We start from the raw sequence: 12127 nt of genomic DNA on the forward strand, positions 1-12127 counted from the left end.
ACAGACAGTGCAGAACGTATTCAGGTGGGGCATCCGGTAAAATTGTGGAAATAAATGAAGACCACTGAGATGAGAATTTAAAAGACTGTTTTTTCAGACCTTGCTACAGACAGGGAGTCAGCCACTATCACTTGCTTTTGGCAGAGACTCCAAGGCAGCCAGGGAAGCCTTATAGTGAAGAAAAAAAAAATAGGGGAAGGCTTCAGGTCTGCTTTGATAGGAAGTTGTTGGCATGGGGAAGCTGCACGTGGGCTAGCTAGAAGCAGGTCATCTTATGCAACTGAATTGGAAAGCACATTTGGCTTTTTTTGATTGGTCCTGAGTTGGAAGCTGGGGCAAGAATCAGGGGAAGCTGGCAGTCACTGACCAAGTTTTAATCATTTTGGGCTGATTGCTGCAGCAATTGTGCGTCAGAGTTGGATTGCATATTTGGTCTGGCCATTGTTTTTTCCGTTTTTCAAGGAGGGAGGAGATTTTTTGTAGTCTGAAAATTCTTCACTGAACTGATAGTTGGACCAAGTGTTGTGGTAAGTAACAAATATAACTTTGGGTGGGCTTCTCTGGTCCCCCTGCTTGATAGGTTTCATTTGATCATCAGTCTGAGGATTGCTTTGGAGGTAATTTCATTTTTATAGTCTACTTCTAGTTCTCAACTCCTTTCTTCTTATCCTAGTGAATGACCCTGCACCCTGAAACTGACGCAGGGCTGCAGCAGGTTGCCTTGGCCTTTGCCTGCCCAAAAGTGTTCATTATTCCAAAAAGGCTGGTAGAAACCCTTTGAAGTCTGAGTCTTTTTACTTCTGTTGTTCTTTTAAATTGACAATAATACTAACATGGTAATCTACACACAGAGGGTGATCAATAAGTGATTCTGACTCATTTAAAAATGTACCTTATACGCACCAAGGACCAGAGCTTACTCAGCAACAAACTGGCTTGTTAAAATGGTATCATACCAGGTCATCCTTATTATCTTCCCCCCAAATTATTAAATGTACATGTTGCTGAGCAGGGTGCTTTGCAGATTACTTAAAAATAAAAGAAAATCTATTTTTGATTGTAGGAAAATCTCTAAGAGCTGGAGGCACAGTCAGTTTCAAACTGCTTTTGCACCTGAGCAGAATTATAAGTTACTCTGTCCCAGAGATGAAGAGAGAATTAGGCTGCTCATTATCAAGGTTCCTTATAGTCTCCGCTCCGCAGTTTCAGGCCTTCCCCGGAACTCACAAATTGCCTGCTGGCATAACAGTTAATGAATAAAAAACCAAGTAAAAGCTCTCAGGTTAAAAATTACTGAGAAGGGTTCAATATAACTTAAATAGGAAGACAAGTACTCCAACATTTACATTTTTAGCCATGGCTCTCCAGAGTCTTTTAATTTAGTTCTATTTCTGTTCTATAGGGTACCTGACTTGCTCACACTATGTCAGTTAACAACTACTTATTAGCTTGTTGCAACCCAAGTCTCACTCCTTCTTTACCTTTGTCAAAGATAAAGAAAGTTGGACACGAGTTGAAGTGGTAAGGACAGGTTTTATTCAGTAATATACTATTGCAATAGGGAAAAGGGTCCAATGTGAACTGACCTGAGCTTTGATTTGTGCAGAAGTGAGTGGGTGCTTTAATGGGGCAGTAAGGAAATAGTGACAGGAGTAGGCCAGCTCTCAATGGAGCTGGAGAAGTGAAAAATTAGAAAAAGTGAAAAGGGGGTTGGTCCATGTGCGATCGATCTGGGCTTACTAACTGGTGTTTATTAAAGTTAAGCTCCTACCCTCCCACAGAGACTGGGAGACGGGGGCTCTATCTTCAGATGTTGGCTAGAGAAAACAGTAAATTCTTTTGACAGCCTTGAGTTTTCTAAGGTAGGCACTTGAAGAACGGCTGGGGTCATTCTGGGGATTCAGCCTTGAGCTGTTAGCAACTATGTAAGTGTTCATTAAAGCATTTATAGGCCAAGGTTGAGGCCTAGTTGAAAAGACTGCTCAGAGGAGCCTGGCTAGAGTTTGGTCAGGGGAAGGATTTTTGTCACTCTCGATATTATTGTCAGTGTTAAAATGAGTTTTCTGATGCCCTTAAGGACAGCTTTTACGTGTAGAAGAAGCCATTTAGAGATTTACTTAGGTTTCTTTTTAAATGAATGTTTTACTTACTTGATTCTTTCTTAAGCTTTTATTCACCTTCTAGTCTTTAAATTCTTTTTAAAAATCAAGAAAATTTTTGTAACTCCTTTTAAGGAGGATTTTAGGACCTTATTAAATTCCCTTAAACATCTAAGTTTATTAAATTTCCTTTTACATTTCACATTTTATGTTAAAATGTTCAGTTTTCTTTTCAGCAATATGATTGTCTAACACAGTCTTCCTGACTACTCTTATTAATCTCACAAATTAAACTCATAAATACCTCAGGTTATCTTAGATTTTTTTCTAGACCATATATATATATATGTCTCTCTCTCTATATATATATGTCTATATATAATATATATATTTAGCAATAATTCAATATCATAAGCCTAAATCAATTACACAAGTATACTTTAGAAAATTGAATTACAAGGCTAATAAGACAAACATTAAAAAAATACTAGCAGATATACAAGATTCCTTAATGCAAAATAATAACACTACAGATTTTATTCTCTTAATTTTTTTACACATATTGCGAATTCTTCCTGAGTGAAAACATCCTTAAACACTAGGGACACTTATGTCATATCAAGACATTTTTGGAGACATCTTCTGAGTAAAGTGAGGTTCTAGAATGACTCTCCCCCCACATACTTTATTTTATTATTATTGTGGTACAAAATACAAAACATAAACTTTACCACATTCACCATTTCTAAGTGTAGGGTTGAATAGTGTTCCATATATTCAGGTTGTTGTGCAACCAATCTCCAGAACTTGTTCATGTTGTGAAACTGAAACTCTATACCCATTAAACAACAACAGCCCATTTCCCTCCCAATTCCTGGCAATCACCATTCTACTTTGTTTCTGTGAATTCGATTGCTCCAGATACCTCATATAAATCGGATCACACAGTGCTTGTCTTTTGGTCACTGGCTTATTTCGCTTAGCCTGGTGTCCTCAAGATTCATCCATGTTTTAGTGTGTATCGGAATTTCCTTCCTTTTTAAGGCTGACTTTCAGAATGATTTTTAGTGACAGCAGTAAGTGGCTCAAATTAAGTCTTAATTGTAATCACTATAACTTTTAAAAAGGCCTATAGAGAGGGTTTCACATAGTTCAAGTCCATGCATTTAAATCACATATTTCATAATATCAGCAGTACGCTGCTGGTTCTCTCCTCAGTTAAGATTTTCCCAGTAGGATGCCTCTTGGCTTTTAATACCTCTAACTTCATAAAACATATTTATCTCTCAATACATTATTTGAGGCTTTTGTTTATGTGGGGGGAAATTATATTTATGTCCCCAAAGTTAAATGCAATATTTTTAATCAAAATGATGAGAGGAAAAAGCCATGAGATGTGATTCAAATACCATTGACAGAATGACAGAATCAGCATAGAATCCTTGACAAACATATCACAGTGTCAGTAGGAGGGATGTGACTCTCATTATGTCCATGGTATAAAGAGAGGCACTGCAGCATTATTGCACACAATGCAACATTTGGTTATAACAATTTCACATCCTGACATTAGAGTCTGTTACTCATATGCAATTGTTTTTTGTATTTGAAGAAACTGGAGGCTTTGAGTTACTGTTGAGCATATTATACATTTTGCTGTTTAAAATAATTGGAGTTCTTGCTTCAGCAGCACATATACTAAAATTGGAATGATACAGAGAAGATTAGCAAAATTATCAAATTTTAAAAATAAATAGGCTGGGCATGGTGGCTTATGCCTGTAATCACAACACTCTGGGAGGCCAAGGCAGGCGGATCATGAGGTCAGGAGATTGAGAGCAGCCTGGCCAATATGGTGAAACCGCATCTCTACTAAAAATACAAAAATTAGCTAGGTGTGGTGGCGGAAGCCTGTAATCCCAGCTACTTGGGAGGATGAGGCACAAGAATCGTTTGAAACCGGGAGGCAGATGTTTCAGTGAGCCGAGATCCTGCTACTTGCACTGCAGCCTGAGCAACAGAGTGAGACTCTGTCTCAATAAATAAATAAATAAATAAATAAAATGATTGGAAATAGGCTCCTGTTAACAATTTTGTGTACAAGTGCAGATTGTCAGAAACAGTTTACTGACATTAAGGAGGAAATGCCTGAATGTGTCTCTTAAAAAAAGTGTGCAGCCGCCACCACGATTGTTGTTACTTCGCTTCATCATCTTATTTGGATTTTCACTTCTTTGTCCCCAAAATATTTAGATATCTTTCTGTCTAGCTCAAAACCCTTTGGACTTGATCATAGCTTGTATCCTTTTCATATTATTTTCTATTCTATAGCTTGCATTCTTTTTGTATTCAGTTCTAGAAGATAGAGTTTTATAGTTTATAATTTGTAATTTTATTTTCTTGTTTCAATTGTCACTTTATTGCAAGATGGTAGAATTAATTACAAGTTTAAACTATATCTTGGTAATCTTTAGCCAGGCAGCAAGTTTTAATAAAAACAAACTGTTTATTCAAAAATGATCATGGAACAACTCAACATGCAGAGGAAGAAAGATGAGAACCATCTGATTGGCCAATAGGTTTAATTCTTTCACTATAATGACACTCAAACTTTTCACTTTTAGGAAAAGTAAACTGTAACTTCAGTAGACAGCCATACAGAAAGATTTTGGCACAAAGACTACCTTTCATTTAGTCAGTCAGTTGTTTCAGTTGTCTCAGTTGGGATGGATACACTGACAGAACTGGCTGTGCTTGAGCCTTCGAGAGCAGCTTTAGGTTTGCAATGCACTTGGCAACTGTCTCCTTTTCCTGCTGTGCAGAGATCCTCTAGAGCATGTGCTTCTCCACCCAGTTGATCATGTGCTCTTGTTCCTTTTGATGCATCATGTTCTACACGCAGATATGATAGTCCAGGTGATTCTTTACCTTATATACGCTATGCAGCCATTTCCAGTAAATAACCTCCAAACCCATAGCAATGTTATTCCTCTGGACATCAAAATAGTAATGGCACTTCTGAACCAATACCTGGAATAACTTCTCCAAATGAATCGTGTCCTGGATTTGTTTGACGGAAGCCTGCTTCACCTCTTCTAGTTGGGCAATTTTTTGCTCATTGAGTTTATCAGCTAATCTCCAATAGAGGCACCATATTTTTAAATCACAGAGATGAGTAACCTACTACTGATACTGTAGAGTAGGAGTAATCACATATATTTCTTTGGGTACCACATACAACACAAGCCCAGGCTCCAAGCACGTAGGGTACTGTTACACAAGTTTTGGGATAAAGAATCTGGAAGAATTCCTCAAAGATCAGCCCAAGACAAACTTTTCCTCCATATTCAGGAAAAGGTGGTAGAGGGTAGGACTTAGACCTAGGAGGGCTGCATTCTTCAGAGAGGGCACTGCTGTGGTTGGCAGCACAAAGTACCCCATGGGATAGCATGGTCAGTGAAGGTCCAGGCAGTGGTCTTCTAGAATTTATAATTTTTATAACTATTAGAAGACATTAAATTAAATTACAGGCATCTTCATGGCTTTGTTTAGTTTTTGCCATCTTGACTTCTGAGATCTTTCTACTGATGCTTGTATGTATAGTACGATTATTCTCTGTACACTTGCATTGTCTATGTTTGCCTCTGCACCTGCCTTGTCAAAAGGCCTTTGAGATGAGTGACAAAAATGTTTCTAATATTTAATGAATCAAATTACGTTTTAATTTCTCTGTTTTAATAAATGTAGGCAATGAAATATGTGTTTCACGCTTCTGTTCAAATTGCTTCACTGCATCACTGTTGGCAAAGGAATTCTTGCTGTAGTCCAAAGTAATGAAGTAGCTTATATTAGAAAGTGACCAGAGTGATTCCGTCATCTGTAATCTTTTTTTGATTTTACCAATCAATCGTGTTAGAAGAAAAATCTTCAACTTGTTTGCTTTTCAAAAGGATCTTAAGGGCAAGCTGTTTAATTTTTTTCAGCATAGATTCTTGAGGGAAAAATCTGTAAAACATTAAAAATCAGAAAAAAATTGTTACTGGCCCTAGAAATTTGAGGAATTTTTGCTAGACATGAAGGGGAACAGGTTAAGGAAAGATACACCAGAAAGTGCCTTCCTTTATGGGCCATATGCAAAAGAATCCTGGCAAAACTTCTAAGTCTAATCTGTTAACAACGAATACCCCCTTTGCAAGGAAATAGAAACAGAAATACTATCAGATAGGTTAAAGGATAATACCATTGTAAAGAAAGTGTACATTCTAATGCCACAGATACAAAAATTTCTCTGAAATATTAATTGATGTTTTTATAGGAAATAATCTTAGGTCAATGATACCTTTCAGGTATACCATTGAGCAAACTGTGGCAGAGGTCACAAAATAGAAAGGTTCTGAGAACTCAGACCACCTGTGCCATCATAACAAAACTGCTCAAGAGAATTCTACTTCAGGAAAATAAGACTATAAACCAGTAAATTTTACTGTTTGGTTGGGGAATTTCTGCAAACCAAGTTTGTCCTGTCAAATACTTTGCTCATTTGCATAAACAGCTCCTATTATGATAAGTTTATCTCTTAGGCAAACTGCTTGCCTATCTGTCAAGTTTACTCATCAAAACACCTTACTGTGCCACCAATTTCAAATTATTATGTCAAAATTGTACTTGTCACAATCAGTTACCTGCCATGAAAGACTTGCCCTAAACCTCATAAGCTCAAGCCCCCTAAACCCTACAAATAATATTCCTTAAACTCTCCTTTTTGAGCCATGACTAAGAATTTAAATGTGGTGCTCTACCTTATTACAGTAAGTCTAATAAACTTAGCTTTGTTTGATCAATAGGTTTTTCAAATGGTCTTTTAGGGAATTGACTGTTGATGATCCTAGAGGTCCAGAGCTATGATTTAAACACCATCCCTGCCATGGCTTAAGACTTGTAGCTTGGAAATCATACATAACCTTGAAGCTTCCTGAATCTCATGTTCAGGGGTCTCTCCCGCTGCAATGGTGAGGTAGGTCCTCCATTGGGTCTCAGGTCCAATATATTTATTTGAAGCCCTGTAATACTGAGTTTATTTTATGTGCTGGGAAAGATAGTTCCTCTCTCGGAATCCTTTTATTATCTGATCAGATTTGAAAACTCATATTTGGTGGGGAAACTTCCTTATTAATTCCACAATGCTTTGGCCCTTGTTCTGTTCTTGTTTCTTTTTGTTGTGAGTCCCCAGGAGAAAATTATAAGATGAGAAAAGATTAACATAGGTTGAATAAGTGTGTCTCTCAGTGCACCCCCCAAGGCTGACAAGTCCAGAAGATCTTATCAGACCAGTGTCCTTATAGAAAAAAATTTTGCCTTGGACCAACCTTCAACCTAATAAGAACATTCCTCAGGCTTGCCTTTGTTTGTTTGATAACTACTTAATTTAGTGTCTTTTACTTGGGGCTGTTAACTTTTTCTAGACTGCCAGACTTGCTGATTGACCAGATTCTTACCTAGAATTGCAGTTGCCATGATTTGTTTTTGTTTTTGCTTTTTTTTTGTTCATTTGTTTTTTGACACTCTGGGCCAAACATGCCTTTACTCATGGCCTAATTTCACAAATTACTGTGGTCACATTGGGGAATTTTTGGCACGAACAATATGAATTATTTGAGTGATAAACTAGAATAAATGGGGAAAAACACTTTGGGAGGAGATTCTCTGGTTTGCCTGTCCAAATGAGAGATCACTTTTTTAACATAAGAAGTTTCTACCACCCCCTACCTTCCCTCTAAGGTCTCCTACTTAGATAATGATTAAGTGCCTTTTTTTTTTTTTTTTTTTTTTTTTTTTTTTTTACTTTTAAGTGCAGGGGTGTATGTGCAGGTTTGTTATATGGGTAAGCTTCTGTCATGGGGGTTTGTTGCACAGATTATTTAGTCACCTAGGGATTAAGCCTAGTACCCATTAGTTATTTTTCCTGATCCTCTCCTTCTTCCCACCCTCCACCCTCCAGCAGGCCCCAGTGTGTGTTGTTACCCTCTATGTATCCATGTGTTCTCATCATTTAGCTCCCACTTATTAGTGAGAAGATGTGATATTTGTTTTCCTGTTCCTGCATTAGTTTACTAAGGATAGTGGCCTCCACTCCATCCACGTTCCTGCAAAGGACGTGATCTCATACTTTTTATGGCTGCATAGTATTCCATGGTGTATATGTACCACATTTTCTTTATCCAGTTACTATTGACGGGCTTTTAGGTTGATTCCACGTCTTTGCTATTGTGACTAGTACTGCAGTGAACATATGTGTGTGCGTGCCGTTATAATAGAATGATTTCTATTCCTTTGGGTATATACCCATAATGGGATTGCTGGGTCCAACGGTAGTTCCATTTTCAGGTCTTTGAGGAATAGCCACACTGTCTTCCACAGTGGTTGAAGTAATTTACACTCCCAACAATGTATAAATGTTCCTTTTTCTCCGCAACCTTGCCAGCATCTGTTATTTTTTGACTTTTTTATAGTAGCCATTCTCACTGGTGTGAGATGGTATCTCATTGTGGTATTGATTTGCATTTCTTTAATGATCAGAGATGTTGAGCTTTTTTTCATATGCTTGTTGGCCACATGCATGTCTACTTTTGAAAATTGTCTTTTCATATTCTTTGCCCACTCTTTAATGGGGTTTTTTTCTTATAAATTTAAGTTCTGTAAACAAATTTATAATAGATGTTAGATATTAGACCTTTGTCAAATGCATAGTTTGCAAAATTTTTCTCCCATTCTGTAGGTTGTCTGTTCACTCTGTAAGTAGTTTTTTTTTTTTTTGCTCTGCAGAAGCTCTTTAGTTTGATTAGGTCCCAATTGTCATGTTTTTGTTGTTGTTTGTTCTTTTACCTCTGACTCAATTTCAGAGCTTGTTTTTGGCCTGTTCAGGGATTCAATTTCTTCCTGGTTCAGCCTTGGGAGGATGTATGGGTCCAGGATTTTATCAACTTCTTCTAGATTTTCTAGTTTATGTGCACAGAGGTGTTCATAATATTTTCTGATGGTTGTATTTCTGTGGGGTCAGAGGTAGTAACCCCCTTGTCGTTTCTGATTTTTGCCTTTGTTACAATTGCTTTTTGTGTCTTCATTATGAAATATTTGCCTGTTCCTATGTCCAGAATGGTATTGCCTAGGTTGTTTTCTAGGGTTTTTATAGTTTTGGGTTTTACATTAAGTCTTTAATCCATCTTGAGTTAATTTTTGTATATGGTGTAAGAAAGGGGGGTCCAGTTTCCATCTTTTGCATATGGCTAGTCAGTTCTTCTAGCACCATTTATTTCATAGGGAATCCTTTCCCCATTGCTTGTTTTTGTCAGGTTTGTTGAAGAACAGATAGTTGTAGGTGTGTGGCTTTATTTATGTTCCATTGGTTTATTTTTATTCTGTTCCATTGGTTTGTCTGTTTTTGTACCAGTATCATGCTGTTTTGGTTACTGTAGCCCTGTAGTATAGTTTGAAGTTGGGTAGTGTGATGCCTCCAGCTTTTTTTCTTTTTGCTTAGGATTGCCTTTGTTATGTGGGCTCTCTTTTGGTTCCATATGAATTTTAAAATAGCTTTTCTAGTTCTGCGAACAATGTTGATGCTAGTTTAATAGAAATCACATTGAATCTATAAGTTGCTTTGGATGGTATGGCCATTTTAATGATATTGATTATTTCTATTCATGAGCATAGAATGTTTTTCTATTTGTTTGTGTCATCTCTGGTTTCTTTGAGTGGTGTTTTATAGTTCTCCTTCTAGAGATCTTTCACCTCCCTGGTTAGCTGTATTCCTAGGTATTTTAAAATTTCGTGTGGCAATTGTGAATGGGATTGCATTCCTGATTTGGCTCTGTGCTTGACTGTTGGTGTATAGGAATGCTAGTTATTTTTGCACATTGATTTTGTATGCTGAGACTTTACTGAAGTTGTTTATCAGCTTAAGGAGCTTTTGGGTTCAGACTATGGGGTTTTCTAGATATAGGATCATGTCATCTGCAAATAGGGATAGTTTGGTTTCCTGTCTTTCTATTTGGATGCCTTTTATTTCTTTCTGTCACCTTATTGCCCTGGCTAGGACTTCCAATACTATGTTGAACAGGAGTGGTGGTGAGAGGGGGAATTCTTTTTTTTTTTTTTTTAATTATTATACTTTAAGTTTTAGGGTACATGTGCACAATGTGCAGGTTTGTTACATGTGTATACATGTGCCATGTTGCTGTGCTGCACCCATTAACTTGTCATTTAGCATTAGGTATATCTCCTAATGCTGTCCCTTCCCCCTCCCCCCACCCCACAACAGTCCCCGGAGTGTGACGTTCCCCTTCCTGTGTCCACGTGTTCTCATTGTTCAATTCCCACCTATGAGTGAGAACATGCAGTGTTTGGTTTTTTGTCCTTGCGATAGTTTACTGAGAATGATGGTTTCCAGTTTCATCCATGTCCCTACAAAGGACATGAACTCATCATTTTTTATGGCTGCATAGTATTCCATGGTGTATATGTGCCACATTTTCTTAATCCAATCTATCGTTGTTGGACATTTGGGTTGGTTCCAAGTCTTTGCTATTGTGAATAGTGCCGCAATAAACATACGTGTGCACGTGTCTTTATAGCATCATGATTTATAGTCCTTTGGGTCTATACCCAGCAATGGGATGGCTGGATCAAATGGTATTTCTAGTTCTAGATCCCTGAGGAATCGCCACACTGACTTCCACAATGGTTGAACTAGTTTACAGTCCCACCAACAGTGTAAAAGTGTTCCTATTTCTCTACATCCTCTCCAGCACCTGTTGTTTCCTGACTTTTTAATGATGGCCATTCTAACTGGTGTGAGATGGTATCTCACTATGGTTTTGATATGCATTTCTCTGATGGCCAGTGATGATGAGCATTTTTTCATGTGTTTTTTGGCTGCATAAATGTCTTCTTTTGAGAAGTGTCTGTTCATGTCCTTCACCCACTTTTTGATGGGGTTGTTTGTTTTTTCTTGTAAATTTGTTTGAGTTCATTGTAGATTCTGGATATTAGCCCTTTGTCAGATGAGTAGGTTGTGAAAATTTTCTCCCATTCTGTAGGTTGTCTGTTCACTCTGATGGTAGTTTCTTTTGCTGTGCAGAAGCTCTTTAGTTTAATTAGATCCCATTTGTGAATTTTGGCTTTTGTTGCCATTGCTTTTGGTGTTTTAGACATGAAGTCCTTGCCCATGTCTGTGTCCTGAATGGTAATGCCTAGGTTTTCTTCTAGGGTTTTTATTGTTTTAGGTCTAACATGTAAGTCTTTAATCCATCTTGAGTTACTTTTGTATAAGATGTAAGGAAGGGATCCAGTTTCAGCTTTCTACATATGGCTAGCCAGTTTTCCCAGCACCATTTGTTAAATAGGAAATCCTTTCCCCATTGCTTATTTTTGTCAGGTTTGTCAAAGATCAGATAGTTGTAGATACGTGGCATTATTTCTGAGGGCTCTGTTCTGTTCCATTGATCTATATCTCTGTTTTGGTACTAGTACCATGCTGTTTTGGTTACTGTAGCCTTGTAGTATAGTTTGAAGTCAGGTAGCATGATGCCTCCAGCTTTGTTCTTTTGGGTTAGGATTGACTTGGCGATGTGGGCTCTTTTTTGGTTCCATATGAACTTTAAAGTAGTTTTTTCCAATTCTGTGAAGAAAGTCATTCGTAGCTTGACGGGGATGGCATTGAATCTATAAATTACCTTGGGCAGTATGGCCATTTTCACGATATTGATTCTTCCAACCCATGAGCATGGAATGTTCTTCCATTTGTTTATATCCTCTTTTATTTCATTGAGCAGTGGTTTGTAGTTCTCCTTGAAGAGGTCCTTCACATCCCTTGTTAGCTGTATTCCTAGTTATTTTATTCTCTTTGAAGCAATTGTGAATGGGAGTTCACTCATGATTTGGCTCTCTGTTTGTCTGTGATTGGTGTATAAGAATGCTTGTGATTTTTGTACATTGATTTTGTATCCTGAGACTTTGCTGAAGTTGCTAATCAG

General features: G+C 37.6%; 1 long non-coding RNA gene across 1 annotated transcript in view; it reads left to right on the plus strand.

The window, feature by feature from the left end:
- The first annotated feature begins 252 nt into the window (after window positions 1–252).
- Window positions 253–12127, plus strand: part of LOC134736248 (uncharacterized) — a 57826-nt gene continuing 45951 nt past the window's right edge. The window contains exon 1 of the long non-coding RNA XR_010120145.1: window positions 253–527. This is a non-coding gene — a long non-coding RNA (uncharacterized lncRNA). The remainder of the gene's footprint in view (window positions 528–12127) is intronic.

Source organism: Symphalangus syndactylus, chromosome 3, assembly GCF_028878055.3.
Source record: "Symphalangus syndactylus isolate Jambi chromosome 3, NHGRI_mSymSyn1-v2.1_pri, whole genome shotgun sequence".
Classification (NCBI taxonomy): domain Eukaryota; kingdom Metazoa; phylum Chordata; class Mammalia; order Primates; family Hylobatidae; genus Symphalangus; species Symphalangus syndactylus.